Raw genomic sequence first — 24684 nt, forward strand, 5'->3', positions numbered from 1 at the left:
TCCTTTCTCTGCATCTGACCAGGATGATCCAACCAGCTGTTTCGTGACCACACTTGCCCTCCCCCCTCCCCCTCTCCCCAGGGGAACCCAAAGTCATGTTCAGCTGTTGCAGCCACAATGTCATGAGCTGTCTATCCTTGGGGTCCAGCATCTCTACTAGTTTGCATTTTGCTGCTTTGGTCTTCGGTACGTAAGTGTTCGTGACCACTGTGTCCAGGGCCGCGTTCTGACTGCTGAGGCCCTGGGCACTGCTGTCCTTTCTGGACCCTTCCTGCCAAAAATGATAATAACAATATTAATAATTATTATTCAAAATTCTACTTGATGAATTTGTTGGTACACAGGTAATTATACTAATATACAGATAAATATATTAATATAGTCAGATTATTTTCTTCAACCAAAAAGTTTATTTTGTGTTATAAAAGGAATGTAAACATTTTCACAGACCCAGAAAGGACTGTGGGTCCTACGCTCTGTGTCTGCTGTGTCCAGCAGGTACAGAGCCCGACTGTGTCTTTGTTCAAGATTTTATACTTCACTGTAGTTTATTATACTTTATTAATAATCCCTTTTCCTGTTTGCTCAATTCGTCTTGGTCAGCGATATATTTTTATTTTTTATTCTGTTTTTTATGTTTTAATTCTTACTATTATTACTATTACAAATCTTTGCTTTCCCCTTTCGGGTATAAGACACGGCCATTCGACAGTCACCTTGCTTCCCACGCGATCACCCCAGAGTCTGTTCGTTACAATTTTGTGCCTCTCCCCCCGCACCCCCCGCACCCCCTGCAATAAAACCGACAGGAAACCAAATCGAGCAGCAATCGCGCCAGCACATATAACATCGCCACGGCACTCACTGCCCTTTCTGTCACTGTCTATCCTTCAGGGGAGTTGGGGGGCGGCAGCGGTGGCTGAGGCTCCGGCTCCCGCTGCGGCTTCGGCTCCGGCTGCGGCAGCACAACGAAGCCATCCCAGTCGGGTTTCCCCGCCCGGGCACAGAGGACGGGTGCTTCCCTTCGCGGAGATGTCCGGTCGCTCGTGCGCGATCTCTCCCTGAGCCCACGCAAGGCTGCTCGTCAGCTGGCAGACACGGGAGGAGTCAGTCCTGGGTGGGCAGAGGTCCCGGTCCTGGGGTCGTTCGACGAAAGAAGAAGGAAGAGTGGAGACGTGGATGGTCCGGTTTCCGAGGGAGTCCCCTTCTGCTGCCGTGACTCTGACGGCGCACCTCGGCAGCCGCTTTTATAATCGACCCAGAAAAGCGGTCGACCAGATGGCCAGACGCAAAGTGGGCGGGACACTGGGACTCTGGATGGTTCGGGGTGGGGACGAGGGGAAAGACGGCGCCAGGAACCAGTGACGGGAGAAGACAGCTCGCCAGCTACACCGCGTGGGTCAGCCGCGGGATGGGGCAGGGGACAGGGTTTGGGGGCGGGGAGGGGGGCAGGTGGACCCTCTGAGAGAAGCGGCCTAGGTGTACCTGGATGCACACCTAGGCCACTGGCTGGTGTAGCTCCCTAGAAGGAGTGTCAGCTTGCCACCTGAAAGGTCGCTGGTTCCATTCCCGGTTGGTCTGGGCAGGCGTGCCTGAGGTGCAGGCCAGGTCCCCAGGACGGGAGTGCCAGAGAGGCAACATGTTTCTCTCCCTCTCTCCCTCCCTCCCTTCTCCCCCCTGTCAAAATGCACAGATACAGTGTGTGTGCCTGTGTGTGTGTATGTATGTACGTATACGTAGAAGTATGCCTGTGTGCCTGCGTGCGCATACACACACAGGCACGCGCACCCACACACGGAAGATTCTACCACAGCCGCATATCTGCCAACTATCTCATGAAATAATAACAAGGAAAATGAGGCCACAAAGTTTCAACTGACAAAGTTTCAACTGACCAACTTACAGTCAGTGAGAGTACCAGATACTACATATTACTGTTTTATTGCCATTGTTTTCCCTCGCAAACAAAAAGCAGGATGGGTGTGTGTGTGTTGGAGGGGAGTTATATCCTTAACTTTGTCTGATTCTCTGTGTGCTGTGTTCAACATTTTTAGCTGATCAACCTCATGGTGAAACTAAGAAAGCTTCATTGTCAGAAGAATAGAAAAATCTTTGACGGTAGGTGGAGGTGTGTGCCGCTGACCACCTTGAGGAAGAAAAACAGAAAGACTACGTTTTCCTAGTGTGGCTTGGACAATACATTGGTATGGACTGCAAAGGGGTGCCACTGTGGACCTTTCTCCTGGCAGGTGATGAGACCCTCGTGGCCTGTCACTGGTCTCCTTATGCTTTATCATCGAGCCGGTGAAGAAAATACATGCTTTCTTTACATTCACGGACACTTTCCTGCTGCCTTTTTCCATATGTGCCCTTGTTGCATAGTGACAGGAGGGGGATAAAGAAGACACACTTTTAATTTTTTAAACTAACAAACAACCAAACAAACAAAACAAACAACCTGGCTGGTGTGGCTCAGTGCAATAAATGCCGTCCTGCAAAGCAAAGGTCACCCGTTGGATTCCCAGTCAGGGCACATGTCTGGGTTGCAGGCCAGGTCCCCAGGTGGGGCATGCAAAAGGCAACAACACATGGATATTTCCCTCCCTCCCTCCCTCCCTCCCTCCAGAAATCAGTCAATCCATCGATCAAGCAATCAATAAAATCTTTCAAAACAAAACGGGATCATGACTGAGGAATCACAGCACGCACCCCCCCCCACCCTGCCACTGCACTACCCCCACTGCAGAACCTCTCCCCCTTCCTTCAGAGTTGCCATCTGTGGGGTTCTTTCACGTCTTTTCAAATTCCTTCTGTAACCGGAAAAGACACGGGCATTTGGGCTGCCTGTCACTACCAAATCCAATAAGCAATGACAGTGATTGAATCTTTTATAGGCGCTTTCTTCAGATGGCCAGTGATCCGAGAAGATGGCAGGTTCATACCCTAACAAACCATCTTGCCCTTTCCTTCCCAGCCAGATCTTTTATAACGGGGTTGGGGGGGAGGGCAAACAAGGTGTCAGCGAAAGCCTTTGAAATTCAACAGTTGCCTCCAAGGGGGAAGGGTAGTCGCTTGCTTCTTCCTGGTACAGACCATCTCCTGTGGGGAACCAAGCCCCCAGGAAGGGGTCAAGAGTTAGGGTCCTGCATTGTGAGAATGATGCTTGGGCCTGTTCCTTGGCCTCGGGGGAGGTGACCTGACATTACCCCGGCCTTGTTTGTTATCGGATTGTTCCCAAGAGAAGGACAGGGGAGGTGCCGGAGCCTTGGGGCGATGCGTCGTGTCCTTGGAGTTAATCTAAACCAGGATGTTCTGTACGTGACCTGAAGGGGTGTGTAAACTTTCTTGAACAAAGACTCTCATTGCGTAGCAAGCATTCTATTTTTAGAACATCTCACTATATAATGACAGGAGTTTTCAATAAACTTGCCTTTTGCCATCAGAGCAACTGGTCGCTCTCTCTTTTCAGTCCGTCACTGCGCGTCTCGAACCCACTGCCTCGCTGGCCGCGGCAAGTGGCGCCCGAACAAGGGACCCGGAACCAGAGGTCTTCGGGGGGACCACCAGAGTCCTGAGATTGACGACAGCAGAGCCTCACAAGACCGCTGCTACAGGGGCCCAGTAAGTATACGAAAGAAAAAAGAAAAACGAAAGTAGCAGGGAGTAGACGAAGAGAGCTAATAAAAATGGGGGTTTCACTTTCTACCGAGAGGGAACTCTTTGAGCAGGTATTATGTTCCCTATTGAGGGGACGGGGAATTTCCACGTCGAAAGGGCAAATCCATCACTTTGTAGATTTCATTCAGCAGATCTGCCCGTGGTTTCCGGAAGAAGGGACTATAAATATAGATACGTGGAAGAAAGTGGGGGAGCGCATCAAAGAGCATTATCAAACTAATGGTCCTGAGAAGACACCTGTAGATGCGTTCTCTCTTTGGTCTCTTGTTCGAGACTGCTTAAGGGGGGATTCTGAGCTTGCCAAGTGGGAGCGCAGCACGCGGGGCAGTCTCCGTGCTGCTCGCTCGGCGGAGAATCTATATTCCCCACCACCTCCGCCCGACCGCACCCCCCTAAAATGGGAACCGCCGAAGTATGATCAGTCAGAAGTGAACTTATCGGAGAAACCGCGGGTTCCCGGTCCAGCAGAAGTTGATTGGGGGGACCTTGCTGAGCAGACAGCATCGTATCACCCCCCTCAGGAGGTGTTCCTCGCCTCGGCTGAGGATAAGAAGCCGGCCGGCGAGGCGGATCCAACCCTGAAAGAATTATTGTCTGTGCTTAAAGAATTAAGGGATGAGCGAGTTCAAGAGGGCGTGAAACCGTTAAGAGGTAAACGGGTGGGGTCCGCGCAGTCCGCCCGGAGGATTCAACCCGGCGGCGGGTCCCGGCCGTGCCGGCGGCCCGGCGGATCTTTCCCGCTTCCCCGTGCCTCCCGGTCCCTCCCCCGCCCTTCCCCTCCCCCCGCCACCCGGCGGGTGCGTGAGGGCCGGGCGGGCGGGGCCGAGGGGTGGGGTCGCCGGGGGACCGCCCCCGGCCGGCGACCGGCCGCCGCAGGGCGCATTTCCGCCGCGGCGGTGCGCCGCGACCGGCTCCGGGGACGGCTGGGAAGGCCGGCGGGGAAGGTGGCTCGGGGGGGCCCCGTCTCGTTCCCCCCCTCGCGGGGGGGTCGGGCGGGGGCCCGCCCTCCCGAGTGTTACAGCCCCCTGGCAGCAGCGCTCGCCGCATCCCGGGGCCGAGGAAGCCGAGACCGTCGCCGCGCTCGGCCCTGGCAGTTAATTATCATTCCCACTTCGCTGACACCAACAGGCGTTCTCTACCAACAGGGTGTTTTGCAATGGCTCCATGGCTCTGCCACCCCGCGGAAAGCCCTTCTTTCCTACCCTACCCTGGTGGCGGAGCGCGTTCAGCAAGGCCGTAAATTATCTATACAAGTCCTAGGCAGGGATCCTCCCACAATTATTATCCCCTATACTGCAGAGCAATATTCTTGGTTGATGAATTTTAATGACTCCTTTGCTCTTGCCTTTGAAGGGTTTGCAGGTGAAATAGCTCATCACCTCCCGCATGACAAGATTCTACAGTTCGCGCACGTTGCCTCTTTCATTTTTCCTAAGGTTGTCGTCAGTGACCCCATCGCAGGAGCCATTTCTCTCTTCACTGACGGCTCCTCTAATGGCAGAGCATCTTTAGTTACTCCTGATAAAACTTTTGTATGGTCCACCTCCTTTTCATCTGCACAGGAAGTTGAGCTCTATGCAGTGTCCCGCGCGTTGGAGCTTTTTCAGCAGGCAATCAATCTTTACCCCGGCTCCCTGGTCCTCTTACGCAAGGTAATCATTTTGCTGATCTTCATACACAAGTCTATCTGTCACAGGTACAGCAAGCTACGGATTCTCATGCCCTTCACCATCAGTCAGCCCGCTCGTTACGATATCAATTCCGCTTGACCAAGGGATGCCGCACGACAGATTGTCAAGTCATGCTCTTCCTGTGCTCCCTTATCCCCTGTTCCTCATTTTGGCGTCAACCCTAGGGGCCTTCGCCCTAACGATCTCTGGCAGATGGATGTAACCCACCTTCCCTCCTTCGGGAAACTTCAATATTTGCATGTTACGATTGACACCTGTTCTCATTTTTTATGCGCTACAGCTCTTCCCGGCGAAAATACCCGTAACGTTATTCTTCACCTCCTTTCCTGTTTTGCCATTTTAGGAACCCCTCGTGTACTGAAAACTGATAATGCTCCCGCCTATGCCAGCCGTACTTTTCACAATTTTTGTCTCTCTTTTCGAATTATTCACAAAACTAGTATCCCTTATAATCCACAGGGCCAAGGGACTTGTTGAACGTGCCCATCTTACTTTGAAACACCAGCTTACTAAATTAAAAAGGGGGAGATGGTATGATCCTCGGTCCCCGAAATTACTGTTAGCCCATTCCCTTTTCGTTTTAAATTTCCTCACTCTAGATACCGAGGGCGCTCTGCAGCTGACCGTCATTGGAGCCCACGTATGAGTCAATACCCACAAGTTTATTGGAGAGATCCCATTGACGGGTCACGCCATGGCCCAGACCCAGTATTAGTATGGGGAAGAGGGTATGTGTGTGTTTTTCCCTACAGACGCTGAGGCTCCTCGTTGGCTGCCTGAACGCTGTGTTCGTCATGCCCAAGAGCAAAATTCGCAAGCTGACGAGAAGGATGGAGAAGATGTCGCTGACGACACAGCCTCGGATCAGGAGGCCGGAGAAGAAGCTGCGCCGGCTGGCGCTGTTACTTAGCCTTATCTGGCTCTTGAGGCTGTCGGTGAGCGCGGAGGTGTATTGGGCTTTCGTCCCGAACCCCCCTGTCATGCACCCAGTCACTTGGGAAGACAACGAGTTCATTCCAGTTTATGTCAACAACACCCAGGTACTGGGCACCCCTTCCGTCGGACACGTGATACCAGTGAGTGCGATGGTCAATTATTCAGGCATATCTACGACGCAGCCGCTTTGCTTCTCCACCTCTCTGGCAAACTGTACTCTTATTCAGAGGTATGAGGACTGGGACAGTGACTTTAGTAATGGGACTCACTGGGGTGTTGATATGCTGTATTTGAAACGCAACAATACCTCCGCCACGATTGGCGTAGGAACTCCCCCCTGCCGACATTCCAACTTGCAGAAGTCGGACCCCATCGCCCAGCCAATGGGGACCGGCCTGGAGGATTTGCCATCTCAATCAAACAGTTTGCGACCAAGGGGGTTTGTGACTGGAGTGACTTTCGCAGCGGCTCGTTGCGGCCTCAAAATCTTCTCTACGGAATTTGGACCAAAAAACAATAGAACCTATCAGACTATGTTGTGGAAAGCTGTGGCCTCTCTTCAGTATATTACCGTAGCAAAGAGAGCGGTCCAGTGGATGCACATAGGAGCTCAGGACGCCATCTCTTGGTCTGGAAATCAGAAGAATGTTTCTGTGATAGCTTGTGTACCCGACCCTTTCGCGTTCATTGCTGGAGACTTGCAGGTCTCTCATAATACTGTATATAACCTAACCTGTGATCAGTGCTATCTAACTAACTGCCTTAATCTATCTATGAATGTTAGTTCATTTGCTGTATTGAAACAACCTTCTTTTGCCTTTGTACCTGTTAACCTTTCCACCCCTTGGTATGAGGGACCCTGGTTTTGCTATCATCCAAAAGGTTAATGACTTAATGTTGGCCCGCACAAAACGGTTCGTAGGAATGCTCATTGCAGGAATATCTGCCTTAATTGTCCTAAACAAGAAAGGGGGGAGATGTGGGGGAACCAAGCCCCCCAGGAAGGGGTCAAGAGTTAGGGTCCTGCATTGTGAGAATGATGCTTGGGCCTGTTCCTTGGCCTCGGGGAGGTGACCTGACACTACCCCGGCCTTGTTTGTTATCGGATTGTTCCCAAGAGAAGGACAGGGGAGGTGCCGGAGCCTTGGGGCGATGCGTCGTGTCCTTGGAGTTAATCTAAACCAGGATGTTCTGTACGTGACCTGAAGGGGTGTGTAAACTTTCTTGAACAAAGACTCTCTTCGTGTAGCAAGCATTCTATTTTTAGAACATCTCACTATATAATGACAGGAGTTTTCAATAAACTTGCCTTTTGCCACCAGAGCAACTGGTCGCTCTCTCTTTTCAGTCCGTCACTGCGCGTCTCGAACCCACTGCCTCGCTGGCCGCGGCAATCTCCAGACTGAGGTAATCTCCAGCCAGTGCCCCAGGAGGTCAACTGCTGAATCCCAGGCGCCTGGATGGGCCTTATCTGTAGTTACTGAAACAAAAAACTTAACATACACATTACTTGCTAGATTTATGACTATTTACCTTAAGCTAAATTTTCCCAAGTCTTAAATCCCTATCACTTCCTCTTTTCCACGGAGGGGAGGAGGCGAGTGAAATCGTCAGAGCGTGTGTGAAGTGAGACTGAGGATTACCCCTGGAAACTGGGTGGGTGGAGGGAGGACGGCTGCATCTACCCATCCCTCCGGGAACGTAAAGGTGAAGGATAAAAACGGGGCTTGGAGCACAATGTCACTGCGGGAGCTTGCCTGCTGGCCCTGTGACCCCAGGCTTTGAAGTCCCATCACCCCGTACCCAGGCCTCCCTGGGCCCTGCTCCCCCCACGCCTCACCACCCCGCGATGGGCCTAGGGTGTCCAGGACCGCGGAGAGCTACTGTCTACCCTCGCCTCGGACACTGGACCGGGGCCCTCACCCCCACCCCCACCCCCACCCAGGATTCTGAAATGGCGGAGGGCTGTCTCTCCTGGGCTGGGAAATGACCGGGGGCGGGGGAGCTGAAAGAGAGGGACTCTTTTTCGCCCGGTACCGCCAGGCTGGTTTCTCTAACATCCTCTCCCCCCGCACCCCGCCCGTCCCCTCCCCCACTCCTTGCAGTTTGGAAGCTGTGGCTGCGGCCTAAGGGAGGGCGAAGTCGAAGGAGCGCAGGCTCTGAATTCTGCCGAGAGAGCTTTCTGCATTTGAATGACCTCGGTCAGAGATTTTCAACCAGTTTGCCAGAGCACACTGGTGTGCCACAGGGATTTTTAAAACCTGCAGTACCTGCCTGTGCTGTCACTAACAAAAAGTGACAACAGCCAATACAACTGTGGCGGCCCTGTGTAAATGAATCAAAATTATACCCGTTTTTTGCAGATCAGGAAAAGACATATTTGCTGTGCGGCAGAATTTTAGTAATTATTTTGTTTGCTATCAGATGAAAAATAATGAAGAATGCTGGTTTTGATTAATTTGTCTATGTTTAAAAAACTATTTTCTTTTCCTTTATCTGGCTTATACATGTATATCATCTATTTTTTAAAACTGTTTGTCATGAAAAACTTCAAAAAAAACCTTGTAGTGAATAGCTCTCCCTCAGCCGTGGGTTGATAAGGACGCCCACCTCACGGCCGATCTCATTTTGTCACAGGTGTGCACAGGTAACCAGGTTCTTAGTGATCGAGGACAAAGAATTGAACCGAACACACAAAGTTTATAGCATAAAGAAAGAGGGGAGGTTTATTAAGTGATAGTACACACCACAGGACACGGGAGTGAGCCAGCTCTGAGCAGAGGAAAAAAAAGGGCACGTGGGCTGGGGGATTCTATTCTTATAGAGGCAGAAGCCCCCTGCTAGTCTTTGGCGGGCTTTTTCCTGCGCAGGTACAAGGAGTTGGATTTCAAAGCTACTGCGCATGCGTGGTTTCCCATGACTTTCTTGATTGGCTACTGGAGAAGGGAGTCCCACAATGTTATTTCATTATAATGATATTATAATGAATCAGGGGTAGTGCGCAGGCGCATTCTATGATTCAGAGTTGTCCCAGAAAACAGGAACAACCCGTCTTAGGGGGTCTTTGTCATGTATAGGTGTTTTCTACCCTCAGCCCTGCGGGGCCTCGGGAGCTTCCTTCCTGACTACCTCCTGCCTCAACTTCCCCCTGAGAGACATGGTTCTCAAAAATCTTTTTGGGGTTGTTGAAGGATGAAGATCCGTCTTCCATAGCTGCTTCAGGCTTAGATTGGACAGTAGACCCTGCCTATTGAGAACCACGGAACTCTCGCCCTATTCTATCTAGGGGTTGAAGAGGAATTCCTGAGGCCACCGCAGATGCTGTATGTTGGTCAGCTTCAACATCGTTCTCAGGGATTGGTTGGAAACCTTGGAGCGTCATCAGTTTGACGTGGAACTGCTTAAGTCTAGAAGAAACAAATTTAACAAGTAAATTAAATAAGCAAGGTCCTAAAAGTAGTAAAACCAGCAGTGTTATTAAGGGCCCTAAGAAGGGTAATAACCATGTTAAGCCAGGGAACCAGGAGGTCAGGGCTTCCTTAATCCCTTGGCCCTGTTGATTATACTTATGTAGCCATTCTGCCTGTTCATAAATTTTCTTTATGTTAGTTTCGATCATTCCAGAGTTATTTACATAGGTGCAGCAGGTTTTATTGATAACAGCACATACCCCTCCTTGTTCTGCTAGAAGATAGTCAAGGGCAAGGCGGTTATCCATGACTACATTTGCCAATGAGTCTACTGATCTTGAGAGTCCAGCTAGAGTACCAGCAGTATCTTTGGAGATTTCTTCTATAATCTTAGTGAGTTCCCTTAGAGTGGCCTCATGATAGGCGAAGCCTCCCCAGGGGGCTGCAGCGGCTATAGTGGCAGCAGCTCCAGCCACTACTAGACCAAAAGCTCGTTTTTTTCTGCTGAGAGATGGACTCCCAGGACCCATGGTTATATTTATAATGGTAAGGTCTTGGGGTGCCAAGGTCCCTAAGGTACAGTCACCCCCATGTTTAGAGTTGCTGAGATGAGTATAAGCAATAGCTTCTTGAAGTTCTGAATGATCCGTTAGCCAGTTATTGGGAGTCCCACATAGCCAGACAAGCCCCCGGGGGTGCTGCAATAACTGTGGCATTAGTGGAGTTATATTTGTTAAGGAGGGCATATGGCAAGGGGTGATAGGGAATGTATAAAAAATATGCCTTAGGATTTCCTTCGACCCCCCATTACCTTAACTGATTTGGAGGAAAGAGGTCCAGAGTAAGAGTTAAGGACAGAGTAAGTGGCCCCTGTATCAACAAGAAAGTCGATTTTCTTACCTGCCACATCTAGAGTTACCCGGGGCTCCTCGGTAGAGATGGGAATATGAGTATTCCCTGGGGGCCGACCTGTTCCCCGGGCACCTTCAGTCCTCAAGAGTAGCCATGGCCTTGGGAGATGACCCCTTTCCACTATGGGAACGGGGGGCAGTCTACCTTCCAGTGCCAGGGATCAGAACTGAAGTTCTTGCATAGAGGACAGGGCCTCGGAGGTGGCTGAGTGCAGTTCTTTGACCAGTGTCCAGGGCGTTTGCACTTATAACAGGTCTGATCCTTTTGCCCCTGATTCCTTTGAGGCCTCCCGAGCTCCCCTGATGGGGCTGGTTTCCGCCAATGGCACTACTAAAGGCTAGTGCAAGGAGCTCTGCTTGCCTCTCCCTTTCCTTCTTTCCCTGTTTTCTTTCCTCCAAATCCCTATTGTTAAAGACTGAAAAGGCTGTATCCATGAGCTGATCTAAGGGGGTCTGCGGGCCCATTTGTAATTTCTGAAGCTTCCTGCGAATATCAGGGGCAGATTGAATTATAAAATGCTGCCCTATCAAGATTCGACCCTCCGGGGATGAAGGGTCCAAGTTTGTATATTTTTGGAAGGCTTCTACTAGTCTGTTTCTGAAGAGAGCTGGGTTTTCTTCCTTGCCCTGAAAGATTTCCCTAACCTTTTCATAATTCACAGGTTTCTTGATGCAGTTTCTCATTCCTGCCAGTAAGCAATCTATCATTGCATCCCTACTCCGGATCCCTGCCTGAGTATTGTATTCCCAGTTAGGTTCCTGGTCCGGGACAGCTTGGGCAGCTGGCTGGTTAGTGCCAGGGTTCTGGGTATGCAGCTGATCTGCATACTTACGAGCCTCCTCCCAGATCCGCTGTTTCTCGTCTGGGGAACAGCAGGTGGTCAGAATTATGTACAAATCCCTCCACGACATACTAAATGCTAGAGTAAGAGTCTGGAAATTACTAGTGAAACGTGAAGGGTCCTCTGAAAAACTCCCTAGCCTGTCTTTACATTGTTGTAAATCAGTTATAGAGAATGGCACTTGTACCCTTATAGCACCTTCAGGGCCTGCTACCTCCCTCAAGGGTAGGAGTGCAGAGGTGGTAGGGAGATAAGAAGCGCCACTTCTAGTATGTCCTGCAGGGCTGGGTTTTTCCTCAGCTGGTGGCTTTAGGTTATCCATAGCATAAGGTGGTGGAGAGGTCGCTCCCTCTAAGGTAGGGGCAGAGACTTCAGAACTCTGGGGTTCCCTTAATCTCCCTTGAGAGACAGGTGGGGGAGCTAAGGAGGGTATCTTCTAATTGATCAACACTTGGGCCTGTAGGTTTTGTCAGGGTGGGGCTGGAGCAAAATGAGGGATCTCGGTACAGAGCCATAAACGCCTGCACGTAAGGAACTTCAGACCATTTGCCTTCCCTCCGGCAGAATAGATCTAGCTGTAGGATAGTATTATAATTTGTGCTCCCATTCTCAGGCCATATCTCTCCACCCCCTAATTTATACTGGGGGCCAAACAGTGTTACAAAAGAAAACTAATCTCTTCTTTTTTAAATTTTTGGGGTCAAATTTATCCCAGTTGCTAAGAATGCAACCCAATGGTGATTTGGAAGGGATGGAAGATGTAGTTCCCATCTCGACTGCGGTGATCCTAAGAGAGAAGAAACACAAAGATACTCCTTTGCAGACTAGAGGCGTCCCTCTCTTTGCTGCCCTTAGGAGATTCCTAGTGGGCCATGGGCGTCCCCTGGGATCCCACCGAACTACCAGACGTCTCTGGCGAAAGAGATTCTAGTGAGAAAAGATACTCCCTTGCAATCGAGAGGCGTCCCCCCTTTTCTTGCCTCAGGAGCTTCCTAGTGGGCCACAGGGCGTCCCCTGGGATCCCACCGAACTACCAGACGTCTCTGGCGAAAGAAATCCTAGTGAGTGTCGGCCGACAGAAATCGAAAAGACTTGAGAGAATCACCACAGTCTACTTTTGTCTCTAACTATTGGGAAGGAACCAGTCCTGCATTCTTGAGCAATTGCCTATAATCCTGAAAATCCCAGACTCTACCCTTGTGGCCCTAGTACATTTCCATTTCTGTATTCTTCATCTACGGGGACCCTCATTTTCCTGTAAGCTTTAAGATCTGGGGCAAAAGGAAGTGTCTTACTAGAAAAATAATTTCTGGCCCTGTAAACCATTAAGAGGAGCACCAAGATGACCTTATTATAAAATGACTCCTTTCCAGATCACAAAGAAGACCCTTAAATATTCTATGTAATTTTCCAGAGCTTTAAGAAATTGTACCTGCGTCTGAAATCTCCCAGAAGGGACCTCAAGCGATGTCTAAATCACCACCCTTCATACTGGAGGCGTATCTCATGGAGGGACAATGAACTGAGAGGGGAAATTAAAATACCCTTATAGAAACAAGTAAACCACCTTAGAATTCCAAATTCAATTAATTAGGTAAAAGTGGCTCTATGCAGCCATTCTAGTAACCAGCGACCAGCAGGTACCTGTTGTGCAGTTCTGAGCGATGTTGCTGCTTACAATGATAGTATACACGTGGCAAAGATGGGAGTGGCTCATTCCTGCAACTGTACTTAGCGCTAGCCTAACAATGACCCCCAAGGTAGATATCTTAGTACAAAGACAGCAGGAACCCTTCATACATAAAAAGGCAAGTGGGGTGTGAGTGAAGGTATAAAGATCAGAAGTCAGTTGGGGAGGAAAAGCATAAAAGACTGTCCGTGGGCCTGATGAAAAGAATGCAAAAGGAAGTCACAGTGCAGGTGAGGTGGTGACTGATATCCCGCTTGGAAGGTCCGACTATGCCTACTGGGGGGAGTGGCCGCGGGGTGGGGGCAGTGTTTTGTGCTTTCCACAGTGTGCCTGACCGTTGTGCGGACATTTTCTTGTACCTGGCGGGGACTAAGGCTAACCCCGTTCCGCATCCAAGTTATCCTATCACAGGAGTCTTCAAGCGGCGGGCGCCCTTGTGGCTTTTAACTGCCCGACCTGTGCCCGCAAATTAGCGGCCGACCTTCCATCACGGAACATCAGAGTCACCGAAACAGAATAGGTGATAACGGAAAAGGGCATCCCGGGTGTCAGAGCAGCAAAGGGGGCTTACCACTCCGGTGTCTTCTCCTAAGCTGGCTCGCCAAAAACTGTCACAGGTGTGCACAGGTGTGCACAGGTAACCAGGTTCTTAGTGATCGAGGACAAAGAATTGAACCGAACACACAAAGTTTATAGCATAAAGAAAGAGGGGAGGTTTATTAAGTGATAGTACACACCACAGGACACGGGAGTGAGCCAGCTCTGAGCAGAGGGAAAAAAAAAGGGCACGTGGGCTGGGGGGATTCTATTCTTATAGAGGGCAGAAGCCCCCCTGCTAGTCTTTGGCGGGCTTTTCCTGCGCAGGTACAAGGAGTTGGATTTCAAAGCTACTGCGCATGCGTGGTTTCCCATGACTTTCTTGATTGGCTACTGGAGAAGGGAGTCCCACAATGTTATTTCATTATAATGATATTATAATGAATCAGGGGGTAGTGCGCAGGCGCATTCTATGATTCAGAGTTGTCCCAGAAAACAGGAACAACCCGTCTTAGGGGGTCTTTGTCATGTATAGGTGTTTTCTACCTCAGCCCTGCGGGGCCTCGGGAGCTTCCTTCCTGACTACCTCCTGCCTCAATTTCATCTCCGCCTCACTGCCTCCTTCCCTGTCGGCTGGGTTACTCCGAAGCAATCCCAAATATCGTATACGTTCATCTGTAAACTTTCCAGTGTGCAGCTCTGAGAGATAAAAACTCTTAATATATAATCAAAATTTTATTATCACATCTAAAAATTAATAATTACTCCTGTTGTCATTAAATATTCACTCAGTGTTCAGATTTCATAGATTGGTGTGTGTGTGTGTGTGTGTGCGCGTTTGAATCATGATCCAAATAAAGCTGATGAAAGTTTGTAAAGATCTATTTCTTTTTTGGTTTGCTTTTTGTGTTTTTTTTAACCTTTGTCAGTTTATTTGAGCCAAACTGATGACATATCATAGGGAGAAAGATCTCAGATGCTCAGGAGAATAACAGTTTTGCAGCTTCTTTTATGCATTTGACATTGAGGAGGAAACATAAGGAAGACGACATGGAGATGGGAGAAGACAGGCAGGACCGGATTACAGGAGAGGTGACAGTTCGTGCTCTTTTCTGGGAGGTTATTGTTTCAGAGGTGTGGTGACCCGGCTGTGCAGAAACAATGGACGGGGCTGGCCTAAGGCAAAGATGGGCCTCATAGTGAAGAAGTTCCAGGCCTGGGGTGTGGCCACTCACCACAACCTGCCCAGTTAGGAGTTCATGATCACACCACCCTGTGAGGTTACTTTGCATAGAACCCCTTTTGTCCACAGTCTCCTTTTTGGTCATGAATCAGTCTGAAGGATGCATGGATGCCTGACCCTTTGGTCAGACAGTGTTGTCACAGGTCCTAGGAGGGCTGGTTCCTAGGGTGTCTCAGTATCACCGCTGTCTTCTCGATCTCGGAGGATGGGCAACACGGTAACTGTGGGATCTGAGTTGAGTCCAAATTCTTCCCTGAAAGGGAAGGACAGGTGCATGGGAGGCACTCAGGTCTCACGGCCTTCATTATGAAACACCACTCTGGCCATTTGTTCCCGTGAACTGTCAGGATCCGAGTTTTGCCTTCTGTCCCATTTTTCTGTGTTTGGCACCTAGTGTAACATTTACATAAGCCATAGAAAGGGTACTGAAAGTTATCTGTGTTCAGTGATCATAAACAGGTGGATTGTAGAGAAAAACCTGAAGAACAAGTGTAACATTGTTATTATGACAGTGTCATCAGCAGACAAACAAAATGGATTCTGAGTTCAGTCCTCGGGCACACAGGCCTGCGGGTGACATGGGACACCTGCCTCCCTCTGGGGTCAGCTTCTCATCCTAGAGGAGCCTTTGATGTTTGGAGACATGGCTGGGTGCCCAATAAGACCCCTCCCAACCAGGTTGGAAAGTGTCTTTTATTTGATGTCCTTTCCAAAAACAATATATGACTCTTTTTTTTTTTTAATCTCCTGTGAGCTTGCTGTGAAGGAAGTCATTACCAACTTGACATTTCCCTGAAGTGACTCTATCAGATTTTGGCAATGGTGTAATTTGTCTCCTTTCAGTAGTGTCAGCTCAGGAATTCCTTCATCCAAGTTCAGCTTAAATGCACTGTGATGCATGAAGGAATGCAAAACCTGAAAAATGGGGAGTCAGGGAGCAGGGAAGAACCCAGTGTCCCTCTTGGGTTCCCTGTAGCCCTGATGATTTATTCAACTTACAACCTTCATTTGCCCCTACAATGTACCCTAGAGGTTTCCATCACTCGTCTTACAATGCTTCCTCTGTAATTTCTAATCTTTTGAGGTCTTCCAGGGTTCCTTCTGGAACACGGCAAAGCTTTCTGCAAATGTTGAGATTGTAATCCTTAAAGCCTTAATGTCTAATGAAAACGAAGTCATTGATTAGCATTCTTTTTTTTAAATCCTCACCTGAGGAAATGTTTCATTGATTTTAGAGAGGAAGGGGAAGAGAGAGAGGGAGGCAGGGAGAGGGAAACACTGATGTGAGAGAGAAACATCGATCAGTTGCCTTGGGTATGTGCACCAACCGGGAAGCAAACCTGAAAGCTGGGTGTGTGCCCCACCTGTGGATCGGTCCCACAGCCTCTTGGTGTGCGGGAGACACTCCAACTGACTGAGCCCCCCGGCCAGGGCTGACTAACCTTCTTTAGCATGGACATTTTACAACCTCTGGAAACATTTTTCATAGACAGAGAAGTCAGTTACTAACATGGACTTATTATTGTAAACCACCCCCAAAATAAAAACATTTCATTTTTACTTAAATCAAAACACTTAAGCTAGCTTTTATTTACTAAGAATTAATCTCCAATCACTTGAACTTGAAGAGCATTTGAGTTAGTTCCTATATTTCTAAGGATTTTAGAATACCCAATTCTTACAAACAGTTGCCTTGAAATTATTTTTTAAAATGTTTTTATCCTCACCCAAGGACACTTTCTCATTGCCTTTTAGGGACAGAGGAAGGGAGAGAAGAAGGGAGAGAGAGAAACACCACCTCTCATGTGCACCTGTCTTTGGGATCGAACCTGCAACCCAGGCAGGTGCCCCAACCAGGAATCGAACACACAACCTTTCACTTACAGGATGAAGTTCCACCCAGCTGAGCCACACTGGCCAGGGTGCCTTGAAATTAATATTAGCAATACAATCATGAGGTAGAAAATCATTTGACACTGCAGCATACACACATGTAGACAAACAGACAGACAGACACAAAGACCGTGTGGCCGTGGGAAAAACTCACTTCTTCGTAAAAGAACAATTGGATCCGAATTGGTCCCTGGAAGCATTTACAATTCATTTCTGTCCTTGATCAGTCAAGTTCCAAATGACCTTCCCCCTTTTAAAATAAGGACAGCAATTTGTTTTTGAAAAGTCTTACAAGGGTTTATTTAAGTCAACATTTTGAGGACATGCCTGGAAGCAAAATCTCAAGGATTGAGAAAATGATCAGAAGAATGGCAGTTTTGTAGTTTATTTCATACAGTAGAATCAAAGGAGGAGTCACAGGGGGTTCCATGAAATCCACTGGCGATAGATAGGGGGCGGCAGAAAGCAACCTGCAGAAATCTCTGGGACTGGATAAAAAACAAACTGGAGAAACTTCTTTCCCCTTGGTGGGTACAGGACAGTTAGTGAAATGTTAGTGTTTAACATTTCAGCACCTGGAGAAGGGCAGCCATTTTTAATACCACAAAGAACTGGGCTGAAACCTAAGTGACATCATAGGTTGATCCATTTATCCTAATCCTTTCACATTGTTTTACTTTAGCACAGGGGAGAAGACCTTTTCCAGTTCATTCTGCCTAATTTTATAGGCATCTTTTTCTAACTGTGCTCTGGAAGTTAATTTAGAAGAATCAAAGGATCCTCTTCTTGGCCATCTTAGTGTCGACGGGACGCTGACTCTCGTGGGGACTTGGCCTCAGAGACACAGTTTCCATGTTAACTGAGAGAGCTACAGACTTGAACAAACTTCTAGGAAAATCCAGTCTTCACATGCATGTCTCCAGATGGGACAAAAAACACAGATAGAGGACCACTTTACTCTTTAGAGAAAAATCTTTCCTCTGGCCACTCCACAAGGATCTCAGTCACCTGAGAATACCAGAGCAGGAGCCCCCGAGAGCTTCCTGGACACGGCAGGAACCGTGCCCCTTTCCAAGCACAGGCCCCTCTCTGAGGTGACCCGTTCCAGGGCACCTGCCCTTCTCCCTGGACTCCTGCCAGCCTCTCTGGGATCCCACTGCTGCTCTGGATGACTCCCTGTGCCCATCTCTGCCACACCAGACTCAGGGTCTGAACAACTGTTGTCATCCCATAGACTATTCAGGGTAAGGAAGGAAGTGTCTTTTCTCTTTCAGAGCTAAAGAGGGTTCAGTCTCTCATTTAACCAGCAAGGATTTTGTTCAGACCTCAGTAAGCAATACAATTAAAAGCCAAAATTAAAGCAGCAACCCCTTATTTACCTTTCCCTGGGTTAGTTCAATGCTTATCCACCTCTAGGATGTTCTAAGAGCATCTCTGATAAAGTCATGGCCTGCTACTTAAAGCAAAGAGGACCAGAATTCCAAGAGAAACTCACCAGATTCTCCTGGTGTGAAGTGGGGAGCTGGTGGGGCTCAATGGGCCTTTGCCGGTACCCAGCACAGGGTCTGTGTCAGCAGGGTGGTCCTGGGTGGGCGTCTTTGAAATCTTGCCGGTCACGCTAAGTAAATGTCAATGGAAGAAACATCCAGACTCCTCCAGCCGACCACAGCTCCTTTGACCAGGGTCTCTGCTTCCTCTTTTGCCAGGACTCCCTACAGCTATTGCCAGTCGTGGGTCTCCTCCTCCTTCGGGGTTGTGGACAGTGGCAATGTGCGCTTTGGAAGGGGAGTCGCCTACGGCGAGCACACCCAGTGTCCACTGAAGCTTCCTCCGCCGTGGCGTGTCAGTGTCATCTGCCCACTTCATGTCCTTGTCCTCCTCTGGGGGCTATGGTGGCAGCTATGTGGGCAGCCTGGTCGGGTCCCACGGGTTTCCTGGTGGGCAACGAGAAGTTGACCATGCAGAACCTTAACAACCACCTGGCCTCCTGCCTGGAAAAGATGTGCACCCTGGAGGCTGCCAACAGCGACCTGGAGGTGAAGATCCGTGACTGGTACCAGAAGCAGGGGCCTGGCCCATCCACGACTGCAGCCACTACTACCAGACCACTGGGGAGCTGCGGGACCAGATTCCTGGTGCCACCACTGAGAACTCCAAGATTGTCCTGCAGGTCGACAATGCCCTTCTGGATGCGATGACTTCCGAACCAAGTTTTAGGTGGAGCAGGCCCTGCGCATGAGCCAGGAGGCCGACATCGATGGCCTGCGCAGGGTGCTGGGCTAGCTGACCCTGGCTAGAGCCGACCTGGACATTCAGACTGAAGCCCTGAAGGAAGAGCGGACCCACCTGAAGAAGAACCACAAGGAGGAAATCCGTGTCCTGAGGAGCCAGGTGGGAGGCCAAGTCAGGGTGGAGGTGAATGCTGCCCCTGGCGTGGACTTAGCCAAGATCCCGAGTGACGCGAGAAGCCAGTATGAGGTCACAGCTGAGAAGAACTGAAAGGATGCTGAAGCCCCGTTCATCATCTAGACTGAGGAGCTGAACCGGGAGGTCACTGGCCACAGGAAACAACTGTAGACCAGCGAGGCGGATGTCACCGACCTGCACCACACCCTCCAGGGTCTGGACATCCAGCGGCAGTCTCCGCTCAGCATGAAAACCGCCCTGGAAGGCTCACTGGCTGAAACAGAGTCCAGCTTTGGAGCCCAGCTGGCACAGATCCAGATCAGCAGTATCAAAGCCCAGCAGAGTGATGTTTGTGCTGACATCCGGCGGCAGAACCTGGAGTACCAGCAGCTCATGGACACCAAGAGGCGAGGTGGCTGGAGCAGGAGATAGCCACCTACGGCCCAGCCTGTTTGAGGGCCAAGATGCCTGTTACTACAACCTGCCCCTACCGGACCACCTGAGTCCAGCAGCCTCCCTGGCTTCCTGCTTCCAGCAGGGGGATGGATGCTCCTGGGTCCAGGAGTGGGAGAGGCAGGGGACCTTTACCTCTGGCTCCTCCTCTGACCTGTCAATAAAATTGTATAACCCAAAGGGAAAAAGGAAAAAGAAACATCCAAACCTGTAGAGAATTTTTATGAGTTTGCTTGAGCCAAACTAACAACATATACCAGGGAGCAAGATCTCAAATACCACCTAAAAGTTTATTTCATTAGCCAAACAATTACTTCCTCGTGCTGGTCACCCCATGTCCTCCTAGTGGCTGCTAAACTCTAGACATCACGGCAACACTCAGGACAGAAGAGGTAGACAATAGTGGCAGTCACCTTTGCGCCTTCAAACTTCTGTTTCCAGGTCACATGGCCACTCCTAATAAGAGAGATAGCCAACCTATCAGATGCACAGTTCAAAGCACTGGTGATCAGGATGCTCACAGAATTGGTTGATTTTGGTCACAAATTAGATGAAAAAATGAAGGCTACAATAAGTGAAATGAAGAAAAATGCACAGGGAACCAATAGTGATGGAATGAAAGCTGGGTCTCACATCAATGGAGTGCACCAGAAGGAAGAAAACAACATACAATCAGAAAAGAATGAAGAAATAAGAATTCAAAAAAAATGAGGAGAGGCTTAGGAACCTCCAGGACATCTTTAAATGTTCCAACATCTGAATTATAGGGGTACTAGAAGGAGAAGAGGAAGAGCAACAAGTACAGAAGTGATTTGAACAAATAATAAAGGAGAACTTCTCCAATCTGGCAAAGGAAATAGACTTCCAGGAAGTCCAGGAAGCTCAGAGAATCCCAAAGGAGTTGGACCCAAGGAGGAACACACCAAGGCATATTGTAATTACATTAGCCAAGGTAAAAATGAAGGAGAGAATCGTAGAAGCAGCAAGAGATAAGGAGATGGTAACCTACAAAGGAGTACCCATCAGACTGTCAGCTGATTTCTTAAAAGCAACCTTAAAGGCAAGAAGGGGCTGGAAAGAAGTATTCCAAGTCATGAAAGACAAGGACCTTCATCCAAGATTGCTCTATCCAGCAAGACTTTCATTTAGAATGGAAGGGCAGATAAAGTGTTTCTCAGATAAGGTCAAGTTAAAGGAGTTCATCATCACCAAGCCCTTATTTTATGAAATGTTAAAGGGACTTATCTAAGAAAAAGAAGATAAAAAACATGTATAGTAAAATGACAGCAAACTCACAATTATTAACAACCACTCCTAAAACAAAAACAAAAACAAACTAAGCAAACAACTAAAACAGGAGCAGAACCACAGGAATGGAGATCACATGGAGGATTATCAACAGGGGAGTGGGAGGAGGAGAGAGGGGGAAAAGGTATGGAGAATAAGTAGCATAGATGGTAGGAAGAAAATAGACAGGGGGAGGGCAAGAATAGTATGGGAAATGTAGAAGCTAAAGAACTTAGGACACATAGACATGAACTAAAGGGGGGAATGTGGGTGGGAGAGGGTGTGCAGGTTGGAGGGGAATGAAGAGGGGGTAATGGGACAACTGTAATAGCATAATCAATAAAATATATTAAAAAAATACCCTCTAGGTCCCTCATGTGCCCCAAATGGCAAGATTTCATCCTTCATGGTGTTAATTTTAGACTGAGTTGACTACCAAGTCAGTGTGGTTTGGAGCCACTGGGTGAATTCTTACTTTCTTTGGGCATATTCAATCCTCAAATGGTTAAACTCCAGTGTCTGTAAACCTGGCTGAGCTTTTTATCCGTGCTGTGCACAGAGCTTCCTGTGATGATGGAAATAGTCCGCACCTGTGCAGTCCAACTCCAGCCACACGAAGCTACTGAGCCCTTGAAATATGCTTAGTGCACCTAAGGAACTTGATTTTCACTTTTACTTAAATGAATTGAAATAACCACTTGTCGTGGCTTCTGTATTTGTGTAGCTCCAAGGCATCCTGCTGCTCATGCACCTGTATGAGTTTGGAGCCATTTCTAGTTATTTGATGAACAGATCCAAGTTTAAAACAGATGACAGATATGCAGTCTTCACAATTCAAACACGTGAATTAAATTTTCTTTTTTCTTTTTTTGGGTCAGGAGTTTCGAGGGCAAAGGCTTTTGTTTGATCTTGGCAGAATTTTTCTCCCCAAAAGTTGGCTGAATTTTTTGTGGTTTTATGGTCCATTTCCTTGTAATCATAAAATCAACAAGGGAAGACAGAGTTTAGTTGCAATTGCACCTAATATTTAATAAATAAAGATATTCTATTATTTTTATGTTTAAAACAATTTTAAGTATATTTTACTGATTATGCTATTACAGTTTTCCCAATTTGTTTCTCCTCTTATCCCCTCTCTGTGCTGCACCCCCAGTCCTCCAGTCTCCTCCCCCACCCCTTACTTCATGTCCGTGGGTTGCACACATAAATTCTTTGGCTTCTCTGTTTCCTATACCATTCTTAACCTCTCCCCATCTGTTTTATGCTTACCAATTATGCTTCTTCTTCCCTGTATGTTTCCCTCCCCATTTTTCCCTCACCCCTCCCTACTGAAAACCCTCCATGTGATCTCCATTTCTCTGGTTCTGTTCCTGTTCTACTTGTTTGCTTAGTTTTAGTTTTGTCTTTTATTTTACATTCAGGTGTTGATAGTTATGAGTTTGTTGTCATTTACTGTTCATATTTTTTTATCATCTTCTTTTTCTTAGATAAGTCTCTTTACCATTTCATATAATAAGGGTTTGGTGATGATGAATTCCTTGAACTTGACCTTATCTGGGAAGCACTTTATCTGCCCTTCCATTCTAAGTGATAGCTTTGCTGGATACAGTAATCTTGGATGGAGGTCCTTGTCTTTCATGACTTTGAATACTTCTTTCTAGCCCCTTCTTGCCTGTAAAGTTTGAGAGATCAGCTGATAGCCTTATGGGAACTCCTTTGTAAGTAACTGTCCCCTTTTTTCTTGCAGCTTTTGAGATTCTCTCTTTCTCTTTAATCATGGATAACTTAATGATGATGTGCCTTGGTGTGTTCCTCCTTGGGTCCAAATTTCTTTAGGACCCTCTGAGTTTCCTGGACTTCCTGGAAGTCTATTTCATTCGCCAAACTGGGGAAGTTTTCCTTCATTATTTGTTCAAAAGAGTGTTCAACTTCTTGCTCTTGTTCTTCTCCTTCTGGCACCCTTTTGATTTGGATGTTGGATGTTTAAAGTTGTCCTGGAGGTTGTAAAGCTGCCTGTGGGGAAGGGGTCAGAGAGGGAACAATGCCGCTCACTTGCTCCTCTCTAGCCCCACTTTCCAATGACCTCTCCTGTGAGACTGGGAGTTTCTCCCACCATGGCAACCCCCACAGTAGATTACAGCTAGCTTTGAGTCTTTAGTTTCCCATTTAGCCATCCCCACTTCACCTGTATGGTCCCCCACCTTGCTGTGTGTCCTGTCTGCTCTACTGCCATCTCTCGTCTCTGCCCCTCATACTGGTCTGGGTTAATTTTTTCTTTGACTCCTTGGTTGTCAGAGTTCCATGCAGGGTTTTTTTTGGCAGTTCTGGTTGTTTATTGTCTTTAAATTGGTTATTATCCTTTTGTTTGTGTGAGGAAGCAAAGCGTTTCTACCTATGCCTCCATCTTAGCCAGAACTCTTTTTTAACAATTTTTTCAAAGATTTTATTTATTTATTTTTAGAGAGGGGGGAAGGGAGGGAGAAAGAGAGGGAGAGAAACAATGTGTGGTTGCCTCTCGTGCACCCCCTACTGGGACCTGGCCCACAACCCAGGCATGTGCCCTGGACTGGGAATCGAACTGGTGACCCCCTGGTTTGCAGGCCAACACTCAATCCACGGAGCCACAGCAGTCAGGGCTAAATAATTTAACTATTTTTAAATTTTATTTTTCCATTACCATTTCTCCTTTTTATACATTCTTCCACTCCCACTCACTCCTTCCCCCCCATCACCACACTGTGGTTCGTGTCCATGAGTTTTTTCTGTTTTTTTTTTTTGCTCTATCTCTCTACCTCTCACAAACACTCCATATCTGTCAGCCTGCTCTCTCTATGTCTCCATAGAGACATGTGTCTGTCTCTATGTTGCTCATTAGTTCAGTTTGTTTACATAAACATGTGTCTTAGTTCCACACGTGAGTGAGATCACACGGTGCTTGTCTTTCTCTGACTGGCTTCTTTCACTTCCCATAATGTTCCCCAGGTCTGTCCATGCTTGCGACTGTTTTTTAAAATACAGGTATACTGAGATATAATTTACCTACAGTAAAATCCATTCTTCTTAGCTGTATTATTCTGAATTTTCACAAACCAACTTATTGCGTAATCACCAAAATAATCCTGATAAAGGACATTTTCAGCCCCCCCCCCAAAAAAAACACTTCCTTATGGGACAATTGTAGTCAAGTCATCCATGGTTAATGTGCCATTAGTGTAATGAACACTTTTGATGCTTGAATTGGATTTAGGTCATCTGTTCAAATTCCACTTTATTGGATTACCCTGAAGGTGGCAGAGGTCACACTGGTGATGTAGTGATGTGACTGGTCAGGGCAGCCAAATGCCAGCAAGCTGCCGGTGGTGGACAGACGTGATCGGTGTTGACAAGAACACACCAGCCAGATGGGACTGTGTCTGCTCATCGAAGGCTGGTTTGGCAGCATCTTTTACTGCGGAGATGGTATCAGGTACAGTGCTGGCCACACCTACGCATTCATTTTGTAATTAGGTGATTTAAACACACGTGAGGTACTTTGAACAGTCCCCGGCAGTTAGTAAGTTCTACAAGAGTTCTGTTGGTGGAATGGATTACCTAAAGTTCTTGCAACTATTTTACCATAGTTGTATTTTACTTACTATCCTAGAGACTTGGCACAGTTTCATATGAACATTTTTCGGTCCTGAAGTAAATTCCACTGGTTCAAAGTG

The 24684-nt window shown here is 48.0% G+C and overlaps 1 pseudogene; it reads left to right on the forward strand.

Moving 5' to 3' along the window:
• The window catches only part of LOC123826625, a 36997-nt pseudogene that overhangs the window by 11240 nt on the left and 1073 nt on the right, over nt 1–24684 (forward strand).

Source organism: Phyllostomus hastatus, unplaced genomic scaffold, assembly GCF_019186645.2.
Source record: "Phyllostomus hastatus isolate PE091 unplaced genomic scaffold, TTU_PhHast_1.1 phas_contig_827, whole genome shotgun sequence".
In the NCBI taxonomy this organism is placed as follows: Eukaryota; Metazoa; Chordata; class Mammalia; order Chiroptera; family Phyllostomidae; genus Phyllostomus; species Phyllostomus hastatus.